Below are 27,626 nucleotides of genomic sequence, written 5' to 3' on the forward strand. Positions count from 1 at the left end.
CTTGCATTGGGACTATTTGGAAAAATGATATATTCAATTGCTCACAGTTTCTTCTATTAAAGCAGATGAATGTATTTTACCTTTACTTTTTGATTTACCCTCAAACATTGGCTTACTCTACATGCTTGCACTTCCTTATGATATATTTATGTTGAAATCTAGAATTAACCCAGGGCTTTATGAACCAATTTTTTTAACATTTTCTTCTCCAGACAGGATTTTACATCATACTGTAATAATTATTTGATGCTGCATTTTCCATCAGCAAAGCTAAGGAAATAATTAAAAAAAAATGTTCACCCCCAATGTTTCCATATCGAGCTGTAAATGATGTAATTGATTATCTTAAGAAATCAAATCATAAAAGCATTATTTATGGTCCTGAAAAAGAAAAATTGAGGGCCCCTTTTGCAAAGCCACGGTAGTGATGCTGCTGAGGTAAATGCGCCAAAGCTCATTGGAATTGAATGAGCTTCAGCACATTTAACACAACAGCATCACTACCATGGCTTTGTAAAAGGGGCCTTGAAAACTTTCCCTCTCTTGTACTAAGCCATGGTAGAAGTTTCTATCATGGCCCGGAACACTAAATGCTCCAACACTGCTCCAACGCTCATAGAATTTCTGTGAGCGTTGGCGCAGCGGCGGAGCATTTGGCGCCATAGGCTGCAGTAGAAACCTCTACTGTGGCTTAATAAAAGAGGGCCTTTCTTATTTAAGAAATATCTTACAGATCACATTTTTATGTTGTTTCTCTGCTCATGTATTTTTGGTCATTTCTAGAAAAGATTAGTTCTTGTAATCCACACTGAACCATTTGTATTTAGTCATGGCATATAAATATCTCTGTTATATTGTATTGCATTTTGCACTATTTTGCCTCTCAAAATATTGCCTTGGTACCGTGGATTTGTAAATTGAATGGTACATTTGGTTTTCTGTGGCTGCAACCAGGAATATCTTGAACCTTATGGAAACCAGCCTATGATCCATTAAAAAATATGTACAGGTACCTCCCAACCCACTGCCTCAATCCATTTTATAAAAATAAAGAGCATTTATTGCACCTCCCTGCACCCATTATCTCTGTAAACCTTCACAAAGATAATGTCCCCCAGCTATATTTACAAAATGTTGACTTCCAGCAGATTCACCTTTTCTTCCTGTGCTCGCTGGTAAGTAATGGGGGAAAGGAGTGATCTATGGTCTGTCCTTCCCCAGAACCACTACTTCAAAACTGGTAGAAACAATCATAGTGGAATTATCACTGCATATTTTATAAACTATCTAAAAAATGATTGTGTTTATAATATTTGGTCCTGCTCAGAACTTGCCACTCATACTTTTCAAACAAATAAACAACAGACCTGTCAGAAAGATGCTGAACACAACAATTATACCTGAGGACTACACAGTCTATGACAGTTACTGAATGAACATTGAGAGAAAAACACAAATGGAATTACAACCAACGTTATAGGACATCATAGCAGCAGCACAAGAAATGCAATGAGAAAGGACAAATATTACCACCTTTAACAGTGACAAAAACTACACTGAGAAAAGTCACAGGCAATTGTAAAATCACCACTCACTCTCCAATAGCACAACAAATCATGTGTATGACAGCACAATGCCTACACTCAAAAGCAATCATGAACAAGAAAGTATTGAGTTTAGGCCACGTGACCCAAAGAAGATGAATAGGAATGACTACAATTTTTCCAGGGTCTCTTTCAAAATTTTATTACATATCTGCACAACAAAATTGCACAATCTCATCTGATCAGAAGCACTGCCTTTAATTCTGCGAGAAGCCATCACCATAACCTATCACATTATACAATCATAAGAAGTCTCTTCCTGACAGACAAGCAGACAACAACTCTAAGGGTAGGATTATGAAAGGCTCCAAAGATAAGATGAAGATAAAAGTTTAATTAAATCTTGCTTTCTCATTAAAACACCAGCTCAGAGATACAGTTTCTATTACTTATGCAGAACAGGGAAAATTGCATTTTAAACCCTTGAATTTCTGCTTCTTCCCAGCCCATGGAGATGTCCTTCCCCTGACAGTGACTTTTACCCCTGTAGAATAGGATCTGATTCCACAACAAGGAAGCCCTCTTCAAGTTCTATATGTAAGTGCACCGGCTTTATTTTGATGTCATGTTTCTTATTCAGTCTGTTTAGAGAGACAAAACAAAACAAAGTCAAGAGTTATACAGATTCTCCTTATTTTCCTTTTATTATAACACCTTTTAGGGTGGTTTTTTTTTTTTCCACTGATAGTCTATTGTAATCATGAGTGTGCAAAGATGAAATTTAATGTTTTAAATTTCAAAATATACTGATCTAAGTTCACCATCCAAGTTATAACATATACCATCCAAATTATAAAAACATAATTTACCATCCAAGTTATAAAAACATAATTTTACTGTAAATTGGGCTCTGCAGTTGCCTCTAACTTAGAATGTACAGTACTTGTTAGAAAGCTCATTAAATAGAATGCATCAATGTATGATGAAATAAAACATCTGGATAATTTGAAAAGATTCACTAGCAATAAATGGCCTGGTATGGATTCTAAATCTTCTCAGCTTTCAAATCCTGTCTCTAATGTGCCTCAATAGATCTAATTTTAAGATTAACCACAATTAGCACATGTGAATTCTAGATGAACAAAATAGAAAGACAATTCCACACAAGTGATGTCTCCAATAATGTCAATATGTGGACAGTGTCTTAACTACAGCTATAAAAGTTTTAAAGGATTGTGTATATATACAGTAGAACCGCATATTGGGGTGTATCACAAGATTTCCACAGTATCTTGTCTGCCAAATAATAAATAAGATGTGCCCTATAAAATGCTCTTTATTTTCATTGTGTTTCTATCATGAGGGTTTCTTCAGAACTTTATTTAACAGCTCCACTTCTAATCTTCTGAGTTTTATGAATATTATAGTTTTGTTTTTAATTTTGATTTGTACGAGGGGGGGTGCTGAAAAGTTCTCAGCCCAACCAACCAGCTTCCTAAATTCTGAGTGTTATTTTGCCACTGTAGCTAAAAAGAGGGTTATCTTATTTCATTACCGTATTTTCACGCAGATAACGCGCACCTGTGTAAAACGCGCACACGGGTATAGCGCGCAGAAACCACGATTTTATGTACAAAAACTTTTGTATACCGCGCTCACGGGTATACCGCGCATGCAGCCCGACTGTCCTTTCGCCCGCCCCGACTCTCCTCTGGCCACCCCGACTCTCCTTTCGCCCTCCCCGACTCTCCGTGCGCTGTCCCGACTCTCCGTTCACCCTCCCTGACTTTCCGTGCACTGCCCCGCCTCTCCGTGCGCTGTCCCGACTCTCCGTTCACCCGCCCTGACTTTCCGTGCACTGCCCCGACTCTCCGTGCGCTGTCCCGACTCTCCGTTCACCCGCCCTGACTTTCCGTGCACTGCCCCGCCTCTCCGTGCGCTGTCCCGACTCTCCGTTCACCCGCCCTGACTTTCCGTGCACTGCCTATTCTGATTAGCCCACGCGCCTTAGGCCCCACCAGTAGGCGGAGCTTTGGGACGGATGGGCCAATCCAGCCTCATTCCGTCGTTGGCTGCCTGCCGGACAGGCGGGTTTGGCTCCCGTCTGTCCGGCCAACTACCAAAGGTACGGTGAAGGGGGGTGGGGGTGTCGTGGGGGTCAGCCAGGGGGGTCGCGGGTCGGCTGGGGGGGCGGTCGGAGGTTCTTGTGGGGGGCGGTCGTTGGAGGGAGGGGGGTTTGCGTCGAGGGCAGGAGGGCCTGGGATCCCTCCTGCCCGTAATGTAGTGCGGGATGGGGGTAGGGGGTCGCCATGGCCAGGAGGGTTTGGGCTCTCTCCTGGCCCGATATTGTCGGGGAGTTGGGGAGTCGGCCGGGCAAGAGGGCTTGGGCTCCCTCTTGCTCCGATCGTGGATGCGGGTGCGGGTGGGAGCGCGTGCGAGCGGTCGTTCGGGGTGGGGGTGCGAGCGGTCCTGCTGGGGGGGGGTGAATCGGGCGTCGGGCGGATTGGGAACTATGTAAAAAAATTTTTGTATACCGCGCTCACGCGTATAACGCGCGAGGGGTATGCGCGGTAGGTAAAAACGCGTATAACGTGCGCGTTATATGCGTGAAAATACGGTAAGTGCCAATTTGCAGAAATTGAGTTTTATGATCTGACGATGTTTCTGATCATTGGTTGAACCATATCCATGTCATTCACTTCCTGGATGGACTGAGAACTTTTCAGCACCCCCTTCGTAATTTAGGGTTCCTTTTACTAAGGTGCACTAGCGTTTTTTAGCGCACGCAGGAAATTACCATGCGCTACGCTTCTAGAACTAACGCCAGCTCAATGCTGGCATTAAGGTCTAGCTTGAGTACCTGATTGTAAAACCGCTTAGAAAACCTTGATAGGAGGTATATAAAATCCTAATAAACTTAAACTTAATGTAGCGTGCGCTATTCCGTATGTTAAAGCCCTAGTGGACCTTAGTAAAAAGAGCCCTTAGTAGCTGCTATTTTCTCTATCATGACTGACAAGAATCTATTGGGATTCAAGTTGCATGCTATCTATACGTAGGAAACATCTATTAATGAGAAACACGATGAAAAGAGTAATTGCTGGGAATTGATCAAAATTGAATATTTTTCAATCTGTGGAAACATCCAAAGGACCGTAGAACTTTGAAAATAAGGCTCAAGTCAAAGCCATCCAATGTTGAAGCCATTCACATTTAAGTTATATACACTGGAGCTATTGATGTCAAAGTGAAAACCTTCATCTATGGAATCTTTGACAAGGTTGATAGTTTCTCTTCCTTGGAGCTTAGATCAAGCACAAGCATATCAATGTTCAAACATAAGCTTCTCAACTTATTCACCTATATAAGTGAATAAGGAAGTAGGGTCAAATGATAGGATAAGTTTTTGACACCAAACATGATTCTAACACTGAAGCTTATTCATCAAACAAGAGCAAATACTAAGAACATCAATAACATCAAGGTAGTCTGTCCTTCCAAATGGTCAGACGCAATATAATATACTCCAGTATAAACCTCTTAACTTGATGTCTCCCTTATTTAATTTGAAGGATGTTATGTATTTATTAACCAGTTATTTTGGTCATTTATGAAAAGGTTATAGAAAAATAATTCAGGCCATCTTAACAGATTCATATGAATATAGCCTCCTTCTAGTATCATTGTCTTGGTACAGTTAGAACATGACCAGGAAACTCTTTTTTTCAAAGTCCTAGATTATACCACAAACTAACAGACCTTAATCCTAGCTACCTCTGGATATGTTCACTAAGGGGAAAATTCTACAAAAGGCACCTTAACTTAGATGCCAGTAGGTGCCCCACTGGCGCCTAAGTTAATAGGGAATCACCATTTGAAATGGCAAACAACTTTAAATTTAAAGCATCTACCAGCATCTAAAGAAATGGAACTGGAATCCCACCTCCCACTATGGGCTTAGCCAATGCCAGAAGTGGCATTAGATGCCAAAAATTACAATTTATGATAAAGATAGGTGCTGGAAATGTAGGCCTGGAAAACCCTGACCTACATTTCGGGTTCCTATCTTTCCCAGTGGTGCAATTCTCTATACAAAATCATCATGTGATTGACATGCGATCGGTGGCTGCTTTTTAGGCAGCCACCAATATCAACATTGTATAGGGAATCCGAGTCTAAGTCTTTTCTGTTCCCTAGCAGATATGTAACCTTTACTACTTGACTTAAGTCAGAATCTGAGAACCAGTGGAAATAGTTATATGATTCCATAAAAAAATATGTGTTGCGGGTAGAAGGTCATAATGAAGAAATACCCCAACATAACCCATGATTGGCTAGTATAAAATAACTTTTACAGACGAAAGTAAAGATCAGTGGTCATTTTAGATTTTAGGTCATATTTGATCTCATGTAAATATGGTTGTAAAATAATTTTTTCTGTAAGGGTTTTTTAAAAATATTTTTAGTCAAAGCACTTCATATTTTTTAAAAATCTCATGTTCTTATGAAAAGTCACACAGGCTTTGACCTTATCCCATGTAGACTCTTGCAATATTGTGCTATTAAGTCTTCCATAATGGCGGATACAGCCTTCATATACTGTACTGTAGAATGTAGCAGCTAATCTAATTTTGGGAGGAAGGTTGGAGAAATCAAGCTACTTCTTGATTTAATCAACCTCTTAGGCTACCGTTAAAAACCAGGGTGACTATCACTTTGTAACAGAGGGGACATCCAAGAGGAAGTGGAAAACATGAAAAAAGAACTGCAAAATTTAGAAGAATGGTTTAATGTTTGGCAACGAAAATTCAATACAAAGAAGTGCAGAGTGATGCACTTGAAAAGTAGAAATCCAAGGGAGCCAGATGTGCTAGGAAGTAAGAAGCTGATTTGCACTGACAAAGAGAGGTACTTTGGGGTGATAGTGTCTGAGGATCTGAAGTGACAAAGCATTGGTCATAACCAGAAAGATTCTAGGCTAGAGAGAGGTGTAACCAGAAGATGAAAGGAGGTATTGATGCCCCTGTACAAATCGTTGGTGGAATCACACTTAGAATATTGTGTTCAGTTTTAGAGACCACATCTTGCTAAGGATATAAAAAGATGTGTAGTGGTTCAAAGGAAGGTAACAAAAAATGCCACCAGTTTTGCACCAAAAGTCATATTATGAGAGGCTGGAAGGTCTGAATATGTATACCCTAGAGCAGTGTATCTCAAACTAGTGTGCCTCCTGAGATTTCAGGTGTGTCATGGTACACTGGGGAGGAGGAGAGACGAGAGGCACATCCGGTGGGCAATCAGTGGGCACCAGCACCTATCCTTCTCTCTGGCCCTTTTCACTTCTGGCACTCCCCACTGGCGTCTCAGGCCCTGCCTGGAGGGCCTTCACATACATGCAGACATCGATATGATGATGTCAAGCATGCGCATGATGTCATCATGGCAATATCCACGCACTTCCAGGTGCCTCGAGCCATGGCTACTACCTTTAATGTGCCACAGCTCAAGAAAGTTTGCGGGACACTGCCCTAGAAGAAAGAAGAGATGGGGATATATGATATAGACATTTAAATACTTGAAAGGTATTAATATAGAAACAAATATTTTTTTCAGCGAAGGGAAAACATTAAAATTAGAGGGATGATTTGAGGTTGCAGGGTGGTAGACTTAGGAGTAATGTCAGGAAATTATGTGGGTTTTTTTTTCATGACAAGGGTGTTTGATGCCTGGAATGCCCTACCAAGGGAGGTGCTGCAGACAAAACTGGAGACAAAATTAAAAAATGTGAGATGAACACAGAGGATCTCTAATTAGAAAATGGATGGTATAAAAAAACAACAACAAAGTTAAATGGTTGCATGTGTGTTTGATATGTTGTGTGGTGCTTAGATGACAATTCTGGCTGTGAAGAACTAAGGTGGTACATAACTTCAATGAAAACTCCAGTAATTGGAATGTAAAGATAGTGTTGGGCAGACTTTTCCAGTCTGTATCTCACAAATGACAAGATGGACTTGGATAGGCTGGAGTGAGCTTCAACACCAACTCCAGTAGTATACACCAGAAATGCCTAAGATATTGATCAAGTATTTTATATCACATTCATTATACAGACTAAAAATTAAAATTCTTGGTGCCTTGGGTTTTAGATCTGTTACTGGGGTTATTTGGGGGACACTGATTCAGAAAATTGCATTAGATAGACTGCATCAGCTTTAGATTTTTAGATATGGTTATGGGATAGTAGATATGCCTTTGGAACATTGGGCAAAAAAATGATTGCTCTCCAAATGAATATATGGAGGACAAAATATAATCAATGAACCTTTGGTAGCATGAAATAGAATTATACTGCCACCACTACATATAAAGCTAAGCCTGATGAAATAATTTGTAAAGGCTTTGAATAAAGACTGTTTATGTATTGAATACGTAGTACATATGTTACCTGGACTTACCATGGCAAAACTGAAGGCAGGAGATTTCAATGGTCCACAGATCAGACAACTTATAAATGGCCTACACTTTATAGCAAGGAAAGACAAGGAGGATGTCTTAAGCAACCAAAATAAATCTTTATTCAAAACAGTAAATTCCTTATTCAAAACAATAAGACCCAACAAGAATCTTAGTTTCAACGTTTGAAGACGCCTTCTTCAGGGGACACTTTGCTGAAGACAATGCGAATACAGAAGGACTGCATGAGCAGAAAAATTGTGCTGAGCTGATCAAGTTTCTGCAATGTGAATTTTAAATACCAATAGCAAAATTTTATAAGTTATCTGATGGGAAATAGCCAATGTGCGGCTTTTAGTAGAGGGGTAACATGATCAAATTTACGATGGCCAGTAATAAGTTTAGTTGCAGTATTTTGAATAGCTTGAAACTGTTTATGATCTTTGATCTTAATACATTTGTAAAGAGAAGTACAATGATCTACACAACTGATAATGAATGAATGAATTAATATGCTGAGAGCAGAAGGATATAATAAATTACGAATGGAACATATAAGTCTAAGATTAAAAAGTGAACTCATGTGTCTTAATCCTCACAAATATTATTTAACATGCAATCTCTATACTCCCTGTCCATGCCAAAATGAATCATGGCACATTCTAATTGGCTAAAGCTAACTTCCCTTGGTTTATTACCAATTATAAATTAAATTGTCACCAACAGTCTTTCTACAGGCAATGTTCTACAACCATGAAAAGTAGCTATTATCTGCCCTATATTGAAAAAGACGTCTCTTGATCTCATAGTTCTGGAATCACATCGATCTGAAAGGTTTAGTGGTCTATAAATGTAATGTAATAGTTCTAGTACATTACTATCCAATTTCTAACTTATAATTTCTCTTGAAATTAATTGGAATTGTTGTTTTCAGGCAGTTGCAATCTCACATTGAATCATCACTTGTGTTACATCCTCATCAATTGGGGTTTTATCCTGGTTTCAGCACAGAGACTGTACTCACTGCTTTGACCAAGTAAATCATTCTCTATTACCTGAATGGATTTCTTCTTTAGATAACACAGATATTATCCTTGCATGATTTATCTCTTTTCTTCATAATCATTTTTATCAAGCCTTCATGTTATCTTCCTTGTCTACCACTTATTCTCTTACTGAGACAGTAATTGCTGCAATTTTGGACAATCTATGCAATTTATTTCGCATAGGTCTTAATGCCTTGATTATGCAATTTGATATGAGTTCCACTTTTGACTTGGTGGATCTTGAGAAGTTGTTAGAATGTTGGATGCAATTGGCATCGGAGGTGAGGTGTTGGAATGGTTTTGATGCTTTCTTACGTTTTGTACCTATCAGATCCATTTCAAAGAGGATCTTTTAGAAATTTGGTGTAATCCGTCCGGTGTTCCTCAGGGTTCGCCTCTGTTCCCACTGCTCTTTAATGTTTATATGTCCTCTTTGTGTGCCCAATTATCACACTTGGGGATAAAATTGTTTAGCTACGCGGATGATTTTACAATCATCATCCAATTTGCTAAATCACTTTCAAAAATAATTCCCATTGCAACAAAAGCATTAGGACTAATGGAACAGTGGATGACTGAATTTAAATTAAAACTAAATTCAGAAAAAAACTTAGAGCCTCTTCTATCAAACTTCGCTAGCAGTTTGTAGTGTGGTGAGCCACGCTGAATGGCTTAGTAAAAGCGGAGGGGTGTATTAAGTGCGAATAAATGATTCTTTTATAGAATATGAGCATATGATGGCAATGACATTTAAAGATAAGTTACCTCACATAAGCCAAACCAACAACAGTAATAACTGTTGGCACCTAATTGTGCCCTAAAGTCACTTATTGTATAATATTCTACAGTATGTTACATGTGTAAGAGACATGCTCATGATCCACCTACTTTTTGCTTACATGTATATAGCCTCAAACTTACACATGAACGGCCTCTTTTACAAAGCCACGCTAGCAGCTGCTGCGCGGGAACAGCCATGAAGCTTTTTAAATCTCTATGGGCTTCAGGGCCGTTAGCGCAGCGGTGCTGCTAGCGTGGCTTTGTAAAAGAGGCCGTAAGCTCCATAGTCTATATTGTGCTTTGGATACTGTGCCTGGTGTTGGCTGCAGGTTGTGCATTGTTCAGCCTGTTGTACTGTATTGATAATTATTATTCTATTATCCCTTCTTTGTGCAGCTTGTCTGTATCTTGCCTTGTCAACATTATTTGTATTTTTGCTGTATGTTAAAATCAATGAACTAAAAATCTATGAACTAAAAAAAAATTTGGTCAAGCAATGTATAAGAAAAAACATTTTAAATGTTAAATATCAATAAGAATTAAATGTTAATTTAAACGCTTGAGTTTAATTTACAATGTACTCTTTTTTTGTTTCTAGAACTTCCAAAATATAAGACTTCACTTCACTTCCTCAAAGTACTACAATGAGTCAAATCTTTGGAAACATTTCAGATAAGTATAAATAATATTTATATTGTGACTTGATACTTTGAAGTATATATTTTCCTGTGTGGAAAGTATGCAATAAAAATTACTTTTTTATTCAACTAAACACAGAACATTTCTCACTCAAATAAGCATTTGGGGCTCATTTTCCAAAAAAAGAAAAGCATCTAAAAAGTGGCATAAAGGGGGAAGATGAACGTTTTTCTTGTCAAGCCCTTCCAGTATACTATTTTTTTGGAATGTAGATGGATTTCTATGGTGGTTGTCTGAAGTGCATCTAAATCTTAAAGGGGTGTGCTGAGGACGTGGTTTGGATGGTTTGTGAAGCACAGTGAGAGATTTTCAAATTGGTTTTCCTATTTTTATTGGGATCATTTAAGGGGAAATTCTGTAAGAGGCATCAAAAGTTAGGCGACTAACTTACCCCCTCATTTACAAAGCCATGCTGGCAGCTTCTGCTGTGGTAATTGCCCCAAAGCCCATAGGCTCTTAAAGGGCTTCACAGCTTTTACTTTGTGGCAGCCACTAGCACGGCTTTGTAAAGGAGGGGGGGGGGGGGTTAATTAGTAAATTGGCTTCAATAATGGAGCTTTGAAAAAGATAAAAATTTAATTGGGAGATAGGCACCTATCTTCTTAGGCATAATTCTACAAAAGATAAATGCCTATTACATGGTGCCTAGTTCTCTTTCTTGTGTGTTAAACCCAGATTCAACATGGCAATATTTAGGGCTTTTTTATTTTATTTATTTTGTTGATCTTATAATAATTTTCCATTAGCATGAGGACATGCATAAAATTAATGTCGGTGTATGTATTGAGGGGCATGTTCAATAGGACGTCTAAGTCTAATTTGGACATTTTGAGGAAAAAAAAAATCCAGAAATCCAGTAGAGAAAATGTTCATTTTCAAAACAGCCAGAGACATCTCTTTTATATTTTTGAAAATAACCTATGTGGACGTTTTGGTCCTTAGTTCATCTATTTTTTGGGGGGCCATTTTCAAAAATAAAAACATCCATAAGAAAAACACACAAAAGCAAGTTTTGCAGATGTGGTAGGGGAATCCCCATCAGCTCAGTCAGTTTCCGTGCAGTCCTGCCAGCTCAGCTGGTGGTAAATTCCCCTGCCAGGATTAGCTGAATCAGCAGGGAGAAAATTGTCTCTCCCTCCCTCGCATCCACCAATCCCCCTACACCCTTTCCCCGACATCTCCCCACATCCCTGACATCTCCTCACTTTCCCTGATATCTCCCCACATCCCACGACAACCCCCATACCTTCGGAGGACAAATTCCTCCTGCCTATAGAGCCATGTGCTGAGAATGATGGGCCTTCCCCATCCTAATGCATCTTGGGATTCAATGGGAGGGTCCTTAGGCCCTGATTGACTCAAAATCACAATTGTGAGCTAATCAGGGCTTTAGATCCCTCCCAATAGTCATGTTTTGATTCTGTCATCTTCCTTAGGGATCCTAAGAAGGAATATAAAGTGCACCTTAACCGTATTTGTAATACGCCTTCAGTTACCCTTATTGTACTCCAGATTCATCTAATTCTTGCTATTCATCACCTTATATCATTAGAATTTTCATCTCGGACGCGTGCAGGCAGGCAGGCAGAGAGAGAAGGAGAGCGGCAACGGGCAGGAGAGGCCCGGAAGAACAGGAGAGGGGAGCACCGAAGGAGGCAGAAGGCGGGCAGGCAGGCTAGCAGCAGGGGTAAGCGGCGGGAGTTAGCTATGCCCCCCACCGCGTCAGAGGCAGCGTCAGCGCCCGGGCTCCCCCTTAAAGGAGTTGAGCCGGAGCGCAACCTGCATCTCGGATGTGTGCAGGCAGGCAGGCAGAGAGAGAAGGAGAGCGGCAACGGGCAGGAGAGGCCTGGAGGAACAGGAGAGGGAAGCACCGAAGGAGGCAGAAGGCGGGCAGGCAGGCTAGCAGCAGGGGTAAGCGGCGAGAGTTAGCTCCGCCCCCCCACCGCGTCAGAGGCAGCGTCAGCGCCCGGGCTCCCCCTTAAAGGAGTTGAGCCGGAGCGCGACCTGCATCTTGGACGCGTGCAGGCAGGCAGGCAGAGAGAGAAGGAGAGCGGCAACGGGCAGGAGAGGCCCGGAGGAACAGGAGAGGGGAGCACCGAAGGAGGCAGAAGGCGGGCAGGCAGACTAGCAGCAGGGGTAAGCGGCGAGAGCTAGCTCCACCCCCCCCACCGCATCAGAGGCAGCGTCAGCGCCCGGGCTCCCCCTTAAAAGGGGGCGTGCCAACAGCGTGCGGCCGTTCGGCGCGTGGCGAAGGCGAGTGGCAAAGGCGCTCGCCTTAGCGAGAGCGCCTTTGCGAAGGGCCTTGAGAAGGGCCAAGGCACTACAGGGTCAGCACACACCAGAGGGGAGTCGGGGAGAGGACACCAGCAGCAGACAGAGAGTGAGGGAGAGAGGACGCAGCAGCAGCAGGCAGAGTCAGCGACACCAGCAGGCAGAGAGAGAGGACACCAGTAGCAGGAGGGAGCGGAGACCAGAGTAGGAGAGCTAAGAAAGAGCAGAGCAGATAGACTGAAATGGAGGCAGCCAGATCACAGCAGAGCTTTCCAGTGTACTGCATGGACTGCCATATGTACGACTACCTCCCCTCGGGAAGGCGGGAGTACATATGCAGTCGGTGTCGGGAACTGGAAAGCCTGAAAAAGGAGGTCGGGAGACTGCAGGCCAGGGTCCAGGAGCTGGAAGGGCTGTACGCCCTAGAAGAGCCTTGCCAGGCGTCTGAGGAACCAGACACAGCAAGCTCCATCGAGGATCAAGTGAGGGACCTTGAGAGATACATCGAAGAAGCCTACAGGAGGGTGGAAGAGAAGGACCAGCAGCATCACGGACAGGCGTCCCTAGATGATGAGAGCCACAACCCACCGGTGGATGGACCTAGTGGAGGGGGCAGAGGCGAACCAGGACCCCGAGGGAGAAGCACCAAGATACACCAAGGATACGGACCTGAGGCAGAGGAGGCTACTGAGAAAGGGGAAGACTGCAATTGTTGTAGGAGACTCGATCCTGAGGGAGGTGGATAGTCATGTGGCTGGAGGGAGAGAGGACCGGCTAGTGACATGTCTCCCAGGGGCTAAGACAAAGGACATCGCCCACAGAATCGAGAGGATCCTGGACAGAGCCGAAACAGAGGAGACAGCAGTAATTATCCACGTCGGAACAAATGATGTGAGCCGGAGGAACTTCAGCATGCCTGCACTGACGGACCAGTTCAGGGTCCTGGGAAGGAAGCTGAAACGGAGGACACAGAGGATAGCCTTCTCGGAGATCCTGCCGGTCCCGAGGGCAGATGCAAGGAGGCAGGCCGAGCTCCAGGATGTGAATGCGTGGCTGAGAAAATGGTGCGAAGATGAGGGCTTCCACTTTGTGAGGAGCTGGTCGTCCTTCTGGGGAAAGAGCAAGCTCTACAGGCGGGATGGCCTGCACCTGAGCACGGCGGGAACAAGAATACTGGCAGCCAACATGAAGAAGGAGATCGAGAGGGCTTTAAACTAAGGAGAGGGGGAAAGCCGACAGCAGACCTGATGACGCTTCGGACAACGGTATCCAGAAAGGATGCTGAACGGGATGACTACAACAGGGAGGAGGACGGGAAACCGATGGAGCTCGAGATCAGACAGCGAGGGAAGCACCAGGTAACAGCAACTTGCTGTGAGTGACTTAAGCGGCAGGGGGATTCAGGGGATTCAGGGGGGCGGGGTGGAACCAGAGTGCAAGCAGAAGGCAATAAGGAGGAGCCACAAGGCAAGAGGGATCAAACCAAGGCCCAGGGGACAATAGCATGGGAGGGGGCTGGCAGGGCAGGAAATTTCCGAGGAAAAGCGGGGAAGAGGGGTGGAGGGGACACGAGGAGGCAGAAACTTGTGAGGGTAAAAGATGAGGGTAAAGCAGAGGCACAGTTAACGGGTGAACAGCCCGAAACTCAAGGGAAGGAGGTCCAGGTAAAAGCAGAGGTGAGTGACAAACGCCGGGACCTACAGTGCTTATACACGAATGCAAGAAGCCTCAGGGCCAAGATGGGTGAACTGGAAGTCATGGCCAAAGGGGAGGAACTGGATGTAATTGGAATTACGGAAACTTGGTGGACAGAGGACAATCAATGGGATGTGGCGCTGCCAGGGTACAAGCTCTACAGGAGGGACAGGACCCACAAGAAGGGGGGAGGCATAGCACTGTACATAAAGGACTCTATCTACTCGGTCAGGTTGGATACGGCAACAAAGGCAGAGGGGCTGGAATCACTATGGGTCAAATTGCCGGGAACCAAAGGTGCAGACATAAAACTGGGGCTGTATTATCGTCCACCTGGTACGCCGGATGCAGTTGGACAAGACTTAGAAGCGGAACTGAAGCAGGAATGCAGTACTGGAAATGTAACAGTGATGGGGGACTTCAACTACCCGGGGATAGACTGGAGTACGGGTCACTCCAACTGCGCCAGGGAAACGGAATTCGTAGAAGCTGTGAGGGACTGCTTCATGGAACAACTAGTCAAGGAACCGACGCGAGGGAGAACTACTCTTGACCTCATCCTTAACGGATTAAGGGGGCCTGCAAGAGGGGTAGAAGTGGGAGGACCACTAGGCAACAGTGATCACAACGCAATCAGATTCACATTAGAAAGAGGGACACCCATAGTGAGGAGGACCGCATCGACTGCGCTCAACTTCAGGAAAGGGAACTATGTTGCCATGAGGGAAATGGTGGGGAGGAAGCTCAAGAACAGCTTTAGGATGGAGATTGTAGGAAGTGCCTGGACCCTATTCAGGGACACCCTGCAGGAAGCACAAAACCTGTACATCCCCAGTTTCAGGAAAGGCTGTAAGAACAAGCGGTCAAAAAGCCCGGTTTGGATAACAACTGAAGTAAAGAGGGCAATAAGTGACAAGAAAGTGTCCTTCCGGAGATGGAAAAAGGACCCAACGGAGGAAAAATACCAGAAGCACAGGAATTGCCAAAAGGAATGTCACCAAGAGGTTAGAAAAGCAAAAAGGGAATACGAGGAGGGGCTGGCCAGGGAGGTGAAAAACTTCAAGGCATTCTTCAGTTACGTAAAAGGGAAGCAACCAGCGAGAGAGGAGGTGGGGCCGTTGGATGATGGGGATAGGAAAGGAGTGATTAAGGAGGACAAAGAGGTAGCTGAGAGGTTGAACACGTTCTTCTCGTCAGTCTTCACGTGCGAAGACACATCCAATATACCGGACTCAGAGGAGCTCATGAGGGGGGAACAAGCCGAAAAATTGGAGCATATAGAGGTAAGTCAAGAGGAGGTCCTCAAACAGATAGACAGGCTAAAAAGTGGCAAATCACCGGGACCGGACGGGATCCACCCAAGGGTTCTAAAGGAACTAAGACAGGAAATAGCGGGCACAATCCAGCATGTTTGCAACCTATCCCTGAGAACAGGAGAGGTGCCAGAGGACTGGAAACTGGCGAATGTCACACCTATCTTTAAGAAGGGATCGAGGGGTGACCCCGGGAACTACAGGCCGGTGAGCCTGACTTCAGTTATAGGGAAGATGGTGGAAGCGATGATCAAGGACAACATTTGCGAACACATCGAGAAAAATGACTTACTGCGAACAAGCCAGCAGGGATTCTGTAAGGGAAGGTCATGCCTTACGAACCTACTGTACTTCTTTGAGGGAATAAGCAGTCAGGTGGACAAAGGGGAACCCATGGACATCATTTACCTCGATTTTCAAAAGGCTTTTGACAAGGTGCCACATGAAAGGCTGCTTAAGAAGCTATGGAACCACGGGGTGGGCGGGGATGTACACAGATGGATCAAGCACTGGCTGTCGGGTAAACTGCAGAGGGTCGGAGTGAAGGGCCAATTTTCTGACTGGCGGGGAGTCACGAGCGGTGTGCCGCAGGGATTGGTGCTGGGGCCGCTACTCTTCAACATATTTATCAATGACCTGGAAACGGAGGCAAAATGCGAGGTTATAAAATTTGCGGACGATACCAAACTCTGCGGCAGAGTTAGGACCAGGGAGGAGTGTGAGGACCTGCAAAGGGACCTGTACAAGCTGGAAGACTGGGCAAACAAATGGCAAATGCGCTTTAACGTTGAGAAATGCAAGGTCATGCATATAGGAAATAAGAACCCGTTGTTCAACTACAAAATGGGGGGGCACTGCTGGGAGACAGCGGACTTGAGAGAGACTTGGGTGTGCTAGTGGATGCATCAATGAAACCATCCGCACAGTGTGCAGCAGCAGCGAAAAAAGCCAACAGGATGCTGGGCATCATAAAGAAGGGTATCACAACCAGGACGCGGGAAGTCATCATGCCACTATATCGGGCGATGGTGCGCCCGCATCTGGAATACTGCGTTCAGTATTGGTCGCCGCACCTCAAGAAGGACATGGCGGTACTTGAGAGAGTCCAAAGGAGAGCAACGAAGCTGGTAAGAAGGCTGGAAAACTGCCCATACGCCGAGAGGCTGGATAAGCTGGGTCTCTTCTCTCTGGAAAAGAGGAGGCTCAGGGGAGATATGATAGAGACCTTCAAAATCCTGAGAGGCATAGAGAGGGTGGATAGGGACAGGTTCTTCAGACTGAGAGGGACAACGGGTACGAGGGGGCACTCGGAGAAACTGAAGGGGGATAGGTTCAAGACAAATGCAAGGAAGTTTTTCTTCACCCAAAGGGTCGTGGACACATGGAATGCGCTCCCGGAGGAAGTGATCAGGCAGAATACAGTACAGGGATTCAAACAGGGGTGCGGGGACAAAGGGTCAAAAATTGGATGGGAAGATAGGACTTCGATGAGAAACCAAGGGGTGATTCAGACAGGTCATGACCTGTTGGGCCGCCGCGGGAGCGGACTGCTGGGCGTGATGGACCTGTGGTCTGACATAGCAGAGGCACTACTTATGTTGTTATGTTCTTAATTATCACCTTCACATGGTACACATGTTATACAACTTCCTTTACTGCAACATTTGATGTACTGATTTGATTCACCATTACACCATCATTTTACCACTTTACCTTTTATTCTTACAATATTTAAGGAAATGTATGTTCCTTCTTAGGACCTCTGAGGAAGATGACAGAGTTGAAACACAGTCAGTGTTGGGTCCTTATTTTTTTAACTCTATGTATTATGTGGCTACAGCTGATGGTATAAAGTATTATAGCATATTGTGTGCTTTAATAAATCTGGCATCCCAAACATCTACTCCGCAGTTCCTTTTGGTTTCTTACACTTTATAGAGTCTCACAGGAAGCAAATCCATGTTTGAGCTCCCTAGTACTAGATAGCATCTTGAGCCTTGATCAGTGGGGAAATCCACTGCTGATTTCTATGAAAAAAATCTGCTTATTCCTTTAGGACCTTGTCAGGTACTTGTGACCTAGATTAGCCACATTTTGAAACAGGATCTGGGCTTGATGTACCTTTGGTCTGTCCCAGTATGGCAACTCTTATGTTCTTATCTTCTTAATGAATGCTGACTTCACAGTCACATACTTCCCTTGTGAATACTGTGAGATCCAATATGTCACATACTGAAGTGGTTAGGAACTCTCAGGCCTGAAGAGTAGATAGAGCAAGTTCTTCTTTACTTGGGACATTGTAAATCATGAACTTGCAGGTCAACCATTGAGAGCTATCTCCTCTTCAGATGGCATCCTTATTGTCACACTTGAAATCAGACATTTTGGTGCAAGGTCATTTTCCTTTTTTTTTTTCTTTTTCCAAATTTAAATTATATTCTCAACAACCAGAGAAGTTTACTTTGGAGTCTATTATCACACAGTTGGGGTAGGCTTTGGGTCCTTGGATTGATACTTTAAATCTCAGGTTACAGAACCATGATGCAAAAATGAATCTCTTGTTATGGAATCAAGAAGCTTAAAGACTTAATTAAGAGATTGCAAGATGAATGTTGTGGCTTTATGTGATGCTTATAGGGCTAAAATCAAAGACAATACTATTCTGGAAGCTATAATTTTCTTAAAGTATGATTAAGGTCTCCTTGGGAGACCTATCATTATGTCTGTATCAGATCTCTTCTACTATTTCAGGAAATGTTGAAGATATACCTCTTCTCCTTATAACTTACATGATCAACATTCAATTGTAATCAACGAATCCTACTCTATCTATACTGTAAACTTTAGAAATCTTATTGCAAGCCGCAATGAATCCTTGTCAAAGTTTCCTGTTTATACAAGCAGGCCTACAGCCTGACTACCCTGAGTAGGCGTGCTCTTACTATTGGAAGCCAAGCAGGGTTGGGCCTGGCTAGTACCCAGATGTAAGACCATCTGGGAATTCCAGGTGCTGTAGGCTGAGGGGCCCTATGTTGGGCAGCAGCAACCTAGTGGAACCACACACAAGTACTTTGCCATGAAACATCATAGGGTAGATGCCTCACAGTGTATGTTGCCATGAGTCAGTGGCCTGATTTATCCAGCCATTGTGCAAAAGTACATTTTATAAAGGGTTAGGAAAAGATCTGCTGAAGAACTTTCTTTTTCTTACACTGAATATTTCAGACATTCTTCAGACACCTGATACTGATATGGTTATACCATCTACATTGATTGCTATTTTTGCATTAAAATAAAGAGACTAGATCTTTTGCCTTTTCTGGAAACACCCTCTCTTTTACAAAAACTGGCAGCAAGGGCCAGCTTGGTGAATATTCCAATGCTCATAGAAATTGAATATGTGTTGGAACATTTGCCATGCAACACTTGGCTGTGCGACTTTATAAAAAGGGGACATAGAGATTGCATTTTTGACAAATTCCTGCAGTAAATTGGAAGACTGGGCGTTCAAGTGGTAGATGAACTATAATGTGGACAAATGCAAAGTGATGCACATTGGGAATAATAACCCAAATCACAGTAACCAGATGCTAGGGTCCATCTTGGGGGTTAGCGCCCAAGAAAAGGACCTGGGTGTCATTGTAGAAAATACGATGAAACCTTATGCACAATGTGTGGCGACAGCCAAAAAAGTAAACAAGATGCTAGAAATTTTTGAAAAAGGGATAATATAACATATATTTTTATTTATTTACTGCAAAAGCCTTCCGATTCTATGCAGTTTACAAAAGAGATGGGCTGATCATTGTCAGTGAGCTACAATAGATAGAATATTGGCATCAATGAATAAACAATAGTTTAAAATCAGTATGCTGCTTTGAAGGGATTTCAAGAATTTTAAGAACAGATAGGTTTTAATAGCTTTCTAAAATGCATATATGATGTTGATATTCTAACCATTTGGCCCAGTTCAGGATCTCTGGAAGTGGCTTGGTATGATAAGAATTGGATAATGATTCTTTTCTGAGTACAGCCTTTGACTGAAGGGTAGGTAAAAAAATGATTGGGAAGGTGTAGAGCGGCTTGGTGATGAGAACAAGAATTGAGTATTTAGGTAGTTAGGCAATAGGCTTTGTAGACAATGCATCCAAATTTGAAGAGAACTCTTCCCTCAATAGGAAGCCAATGTAGTTTTTGGTAGAATGGAGTTATGTGGTCAAATTTTTTCAGGTTAAAAATTAGTCTCACGGCCATGTTTTGGATGATACTCATTTTCCGTAAATGCCTGCATTGTCCTGCTAGTTATAAAATATTGCAGTAGTCCAGAAGGCTTAACACTAGCGATTGGACTAATAATCGGAAAGGTGCAAATTCAAAGAATTTTCTTATGGATCTTAGTTTCCAAAGCATAATGAAGCCTTTGTGTACAACTTGGTCCATTTGAGTGGTCATAGATAGCTGTCTATCAAGGTAAACTCCCAGGATTCAAATTGAAGGGTGATAGGAAAGGTATTTCCTCTCAGAGTTAGGGTGTCCAAGGTGCAGTTGGTAGAGGTGGCTAGAAAAAACTTAGTTTTTTCATTGTTTAGTGGATAGACTGAGTCTATTCTTTGAATCTCTGCAGGTGGTAGGCAGGTGACAGGGAGGGCAATAGTAATGTTGTCAGCGTAACTATAGTGGGTAACATCTAAGCTTTTTAGATGAGCTCTCAGGGAGGATAGATAGACATTGAAGAGAAGGGGTGATAGAGGGGAGCCTTGAGGAACACCACATTTGCTGGTCCATTTGTCAGACAGGGTCTCTGCAACATTTTAAGAAGCCTTTTACAGAAGAGTTTGACAGCTGTCATGCTAGTATTTTGAAGTTCTCATTAACAAGACTAAGAATATTATAATGCCTCTGTATCACTCCATGGTACAACTGCACCTGGAGTATTGCATTCAATTCTGGTCTCCTTATCTCAAGAAAGATATGGTGCACTAGAATAAAGGTTCAAAAAAGAGCAACCAAGATGATAAAGGGGATGGAACTCCTCTCGTATGAGGAAAGACTAAAATGGTTAGAGCTCTTCAGCTTGGAAAAGAGATGGCTGAGGAGAGATATGGCTGAAGTCTACAAAATCCTGAGTGGAGTAGAACAGGTACAAGTGGATCAACTTTTCACTCCATCAAAAATTACAAAGACTAGGGTACACTCGAAGTTAAAGGGAAAAACTTTTTTTTTGTTGTTCAATCATCTTTGTTAACATTTATTTTTAAACATACAGTGAGTCATTGACCAAGTACAGATACAAATACATAACATAATACTGTTATATACGGTCAATAACTAACAAAGCATGAATAAAAAAGTAGAAAGTATCCTAAAAACAAACTGGTCAGATGTGTGTAAAACAATAGAGTGGTATCACAAGTTACAAAGTGTCTTAAGCCATAGGGTCATAGTATTGATAACTATAATGTATGTTTGGCATAGCTCAAGACTGTGAGATATTTAGACACAAAATGATGTAATGTGAGCTATTCTAGCTCACCGGGAATTGCCGATAAATGAGACAGACCTATGTTAAGGATCAGTGGAGCCCACATTTTTTTCAAATCTTTTAAGGGAACTTTTGCGTTCAGCTGCAACTCTTTCATAGTGTGCATATAAGCAAACTGTATTCCACCATTCAATGTATGAGACATTGGATAAATCTTTCCAATTTGCAAAGATTATATGGAACGCAATTAACATGAGCAATAGCACTAATTGAAACATCCCAGCATCAAATGCGATTGTGATGCATTTATACTGGTAATGAGAAATGGATATGACAGGGAAATACTTTTAAAACCAATAAAAGGAAATATTTTGCACTCAGCTCTGGAACGTATTGCCAGAGGTTGTGGTAAGAACCGATAGCATAGCTGGTTTTAAAAAGGGTTTGGACAAATTCCTGGAGGAAAACACCACAGTCTATTATTGAGAAAGACATGGGGGAAGCCTGGATCGGTACCATGGAATGTTGCTACTCTTTGGGTTTTTGCCAGGTACTAGTGACCTGGATTGGCCACCATGAGAATAGGCTACTGGGCTTCTTATGTTACAGGAAGTTTGAATGATTTTTTTTTTTTTTAATTTAACTTGAAACATTGCATACATTTCTGTTAACTAGTTTGAAAAATATTTATTCAGATGTATTTGAAACCCAATGTTTGAAAATCACACTATAGAAAGTTAAATGAGAAGTATTCTCTTTATATAGATATATCAACTGAAATATAAATATGTTTATATATGAAAATCATAGTGATTGCCTAGAGAGATATATCTGAAAAAAAGATATATGTTTTAGAGAGATCTCCCACACACTACTGATGAACAGCAGACTTGTCTATACTACAGAGAATTCAACATGTGTGGGAGTTCTGTTGGTTTCTCCAGAGTACAAATGGTAATGCACAGCTACTGTGCTGGTAATTTAAATTGGTTGCAATCTGTACATACTTTGGATATCCTGCAGTTGCCATAGAAACACTGGTGTCAATCTGTCATGGCAACCCAAAGTCTGTTGGTAACAGTGCAGTACATTGAGAAAAGATGAGTCTAACCGCCATTGTACATAATACCAAGCAAGGCACAAGTAACAGTTATTTATATATCTATTTGGTCAAAACTCAGAAATAAGTGTAAAAGTAGATAACTGAATTACATGCATAGGTGTACATTTCAATAAATCATGGGACAGAGTGGTCTAGAAACTGTAGAAATAAATAAATAAACTATGCAAGAGAAGAGCTTCTTGGCTATTTCATTGAAATTTGATTATTCTTGCCTTTGGACGATTTTCTCTGACTCAGAGTGCCAAATTGAACATCAGGCACTTTGTAAGCCACCTATCTGACACCGGGGCTTCACTCATCAGAGTGAAAAAGCAGATGCTTCAGTTAAGGAACCAGAGAAGATTCAAAGGATGTGATACAATATAGGTCCACTTTGTTAGTTTCCTGTGTGAATGAGTCAGATAAATACTGATCTTGAAACTTTATTTTAAAAATAAAGAGGCAAAGTTTTGTGGTGATAAAATTATAATTTTTCCAGAGGTGTCCAGACCAACATAGCTTAGGAAAAAAGCCTTTTTGGCCGTAAAACCTAGAGCTGTGAGTCTGGGAGCCACTGTTTTCTTAAAATTTCCCTGCAAGTGCCTGTTGCATATACAAAATAAGGATTACATTTTTTTTGGAACCAACACACCTATGCAGAACAACCTTCTATCATTATTGTGGGCTTGATGGAATTCTCTAAAAGATTTGATGATATTTTGTCTTTCTGTTTATTGAAAACTAATAAAAATATTCAACTGAAGAGATCTGATGTTTACATTTTTTCTTGATTGTTCCATATTCTTTACTTTGTTTGAAATTCTCAATAAAAATAAATAAACTATGCCAGGGCGCCATCAGAAATTTCTGGGCCCCTTACTGAGCAATCCTATTGGGCCCCCCCATGCACCCCTCCCCCCCCCCCTTTTGTCTGGGGGGGTGCTATCAGGAAATCGGTAGGGGACCAAAAAAATATGACAGCAGTGTTTATTGTTTATTGTTTATTGTTGTGCACAGCAGAAGCATAATACAGGAATTTGTACTATGGTGGCCTAGGACCAATGTTTCCTCTAAGGATTGATGAGGTGTGTGCAAAAAAAAATATGCATGAGCGACAAGTTACATACTCCACAAATTTATGAGCAGGCACGGAGGACGCATTTTTAAACAAATGTAGTTTATCCTTGTACTCCTTATGTATTTTTAATCATCTATGGATATGTTTGTATGTTTATTGTTCAAATGGTTTTATTTATTTCCCCAAATTTATTTTTGTTATACGCATTGAAAATATTTGATATTGCGTTTAAATCAAAATCTCAATAAACTTGAAACGAGTGCCCGTGAGATTGTGGGAGGGTTAAATACTCAAAACTTAGAAGAATAACAATTTACTTAAAGTTTTTGCTACGCCACCTTTCTGGTATCTTTACATACAGTGGCGTACCTAACATATGTAACACCTGGGGCCCATCATTTTTTGGCCCCCCCCCATCTGTAAGAAAAACATGATTTTTAGTAACAAACCACACGTCACACATGAGTACCTAGGAAAAGGCAGCATCTTATGTATTGCAGTGAGCAGTACATCAATACACCCATTGTAAAACTAAACAAGCCAGACCAGCACAGATCAATCCTATATCCTCAATCCTAACAAAACCATGTCTTTCAAACACACAGAACACAGAAAACACCTTCGCCTAGTATGGAATATGTCATCACAAACGAACCCCTCCCCCTTTTACAAAACTGTAGTGTGGATTTTAGCCACAGTGGTAACAGCCCTGACGCTCATAGAATTCTGAGCATCAGAGCTGCTACCACCACGGCTGGTGCTAAAAAACACTCCACAGTTTTGTAAAAGGGGGGATAAAATAGAAATACACAGTTTCAACGCTCTAGCTCAGAGATGCCCAAACTTTTTGGGCTTGTGAGCTACTTTAAAATGACCAAGTCAAAATGATCTACCAAAAATAAAACTAAAAAACACAAAGCACACTATACGCTGAGAAAATGTTAATTATCATTCCTATTCTGGGTTTTTTCAAAGAGGTCAAGGCAGATGACTCTATGCATTGTCACCTCAGTAACAACCATACAAAAATAGACAAATATACCCCCATCCTTTTTATTAAACCACAATAGCAGTTTTTAGCGCAGGGAACTGCGCTAAATGCCCAGCGCTGCTCTCGACGCTCATAGGCTCCCTGTACTAAAAAACACTATTGCGATTTAGTAAAAGGGGGCCATAGTGCAAAATATAGACAGCATATATAAATTCAGACACATTTTGATCACTAAATTGAAAATAAAATAATTTTCCTACCTTTGTTTGGTAATTTCATCTGGTTGCACTTTATTCTTCTGACTGTGCATCCAATATTTCTTCCCTTCTTTCAGCCTCCTGTATGCTTCCTCTCCTCCAGACTTCATTCCCTCCCCCAACTTTTCTTTCTTTCTCTATGTCTGTCTTTCTCTGATTCTGTGCCCCATTTTTTTGCTTTGTTTCTGGTTCCCTGTCCCCCCCTTCTTTCTTTCTTCCTTCCTTCCTCCATGCCCCATTTTTTGCTTTTTTTTCTGGCTCCCTGTCCCTCCTCCACACACACCTTCTTTCTTTCTTTCTTCCTTCCTGCCTCCCCCATGCCACCACCGCCGCGGAATAGGCCGCTGCCGCTGCTGCAATCGGGAACAGGACGAAATCTCCCTGCTTCTCTTCTGCACGGGGCCGATCAACTCTCGCCGCCCGATGTCAATTCTAACGTCGGAAAGGACATTCCGGGCAGCCAGGCAGCGATTGGCTAGCCAGAACGTCCTCTCGACGTCAGAATTGACGTCGGACGCTGCGAGAGTTGGTCGGCCCAGCAGGGAAGAGAAGCAGGGAGATCAAAGACACGGTGCCGGCCTGATCCCCGATGGCAGCAGTGAGAAGGGAAGGGAAGCAGGTTGGGCACCAGTGCTCTAGACGAGCCGCGAGCCGCATGCTAAGGAGAACAGTTGACCGCCCCCCCTTGGTACGCCACTGGAGCAGCAGCGTGTCTGACCGGCTCGTTCGTTCAAAGCCGCGGGTGGCGGCTCCTTGCGAGATCCGTGCCTGCGTCTGAAGCCTCTCTGATGGTGTGACATCAGAGAGGCTTCCGATGCAGGAGTGGATAGCGCAAGGAGCCGCCAACCCGCGGCTTTGAACGAACGAGCTGGCTTCTGCTCCAAAAGGAAGAGAATGATCGCCTCCAGACCGCGGGCCACAAATAAAACCTGGAGAGCCACACGCGGGCCGCGTGTTTGAGACCGCTGCCTTAGAGGGAACACTGCCTAGGACCCTGGGGGAGCCCGGGCCCCCTGTCACCTCCGGGCCCCTGAATGCAGGACTGGTAGTACTGCCCTGATGGCGGTCCTGAACTATGCACCTGAATACCCCTACCAGTGAGTCACGTTAAAGTAACTTATTTTTTTCATTGTGTGTACCTATGCATACATAATTATAGTAACATAACATAATATACAGCAGCAGTTAGAGATTGGTACAATCCATCCAGTCTGTCCTGTAGGGTTGCCAGGGGCTGCCACAGAGTGAAGGTTGCTTTCACTTTCCTGGTTTTATTTTGGTGGTATTCCCACTACACAGCACAGGTTACTTTTCCCCATTTCAAGTTGTTTTGAGTTGAGGTGTTCTATTATTGGTTTCTATCCCCTTGCCTGTAGGGATCCACTCTACTTATCCCAGTTTTGTTTTACTTTTACCATCATTTTCACTGCTGATATCTCATTCAGAAGAGAATTTCAGACATCCACCATTCTTTCAATGAAGAAATTGTTTCCTTGGTTGCTTTTTAAAATATCTTCTTGTCTTATATCATGCCCTCTTGTTCTAGAGTGCCTTTCTTTTGAAAAACAAAAAAACTTTGGTGGTTCTGTAATATCTTTCAAACATTTAAAAGCCTAAATAATACTTCCTCTATTCCTTCTATCCTCTACATTTAGGACCTCCAGTTTCTCCTCATATGAATACCTCAAGATCTTTCTCCTGGTCCATACAGTATATATCAGCCTATCCCTTCTATCACATACTGCTAACTTGGGTTTCTGTACCCAAATCCATCACTCTGCCATTCTTCACATTAAAAGTAACTGCCAAATATTTGACTATTCTTCTAGTTTGTAAATCAAACACTTGACTAGTACCACCTCTGCCGTCATTGTGCTTTGCAATCCGATGATTTTCTATGATCTGTAAATCTGATCATCTCACTCATTGTTCCCATTACCAAAACATTTATTACCAAAACATTTATAAAGCACCACATGAGCACAGATATTTGAAGGAAGTTATAAATGTGAGCTACCATTGAGGTAGGTTATTTTGCATACTTTAACTCATGCTATTTTAGCACAATTTTCATTTTATGCAATGAAACCTACCCCCTGTTTTACTAAAGTGCACTATGCATTTTAGCGCACACTAACAGCTAATACGTCCATAGACTAACATGCACGCATTAGCATTTAGCCTGTGGTTAACGTGAGCTAATATTTAGCACACGCTAAAATGCGTAGCACACCTTTGTCAAAGGAGCCCTTAGTTTCTAATAACCGGAATTAATGGTAAAATAAGTCATTTTAACAGTAGTTCACCTTAATAACTTCCTCCCTTAAGGCTAAAGACATGGAAGGGCATAATAAAAACAAACGTCTAAGTTCCCTTTTGGCCTAAGGCCTTAAATGTTGAAAATAGAAGCAGGGAAAATGACCATTATAAAAAAAAAGTCCAAAAAGAGGTTTTTTTTAATAATGGCCTGCCTCTACGTTCAGCTGTTTAAATGTCCAGACCACCACTATGTCTACACTAACACCATATAATCAACCTAAAAAAAGCCTAACTCCCAAACACCCAAAATAAGAGCTTTTAGGTGAAGGACGAGCCAGTCCTTCACCTAAAAGCTGGATTCTGTAACCGGTGTCTGTCAAAAACAACACCGGTTACAGAATCACCCCCTACAATGATCCGGGCAGGAGGGAGCCCAAGCACTCCTGCCCTCGATGCAAGGGCCCCCACGAACCCCTGATCACCCCCCCCCCCGAAGACCCCTGACCCCCCGACGACCCCCCACCCCCCTCCCCATACCTTCAAAATCGTTGGTCGGATGGACGGGTGCCAAGCCAATCCGTCTGTCAGGCCAGCCATCATTGAATGGCTGGCCTTAGGGCCTGATTGGCCCAGGCGGCTCAAATCCCGCCCAC

At 42.5% G+C, this 27,626-nt stretch overlaps 1 protein-coding gene across 2 annotated transcripts in view; it reads right to left on the reverse strand.

Annotated features, from left to right (window-relative positions):
- The window catches only part of NRG3 (neuregulin 3), a 1,387,275-nt gene that overhangs the window by 231,214 nt on the left and 1,128,435 nt on the right, over positions 1-27,626 (reverse strand). Inside the window, exon 5 of one of the 2 annotated variants that reach the window (XR_004539297.1) lies at positions 1,777-2,185. The exons of the other annotated variant lie outside the window; for it this stretch is intronic. The gene's annotated coding sequence lies outside the window, so the exon portion shown is untranslated. Of the gene's footprint in view, positions 1-1,776; positions 2,186-27,626 lie in introns of those variants that run through there. 2 annotated transcript variants of the gene reach the window in all.

This window comes from Geotrypetes seraphini, chromosome 4, assembly GCF_902459505.1.
Source record: "Geotrypetes seraphini chromosome 4, aGeoSer1.1, whole genome shotgun sequence".
NCBI lineage: Eukaryota > Metazoa > Chordata > Amphibia > Gymnophiona > Dermophiidae > Geotrypetes > Geotrypetes seraphini.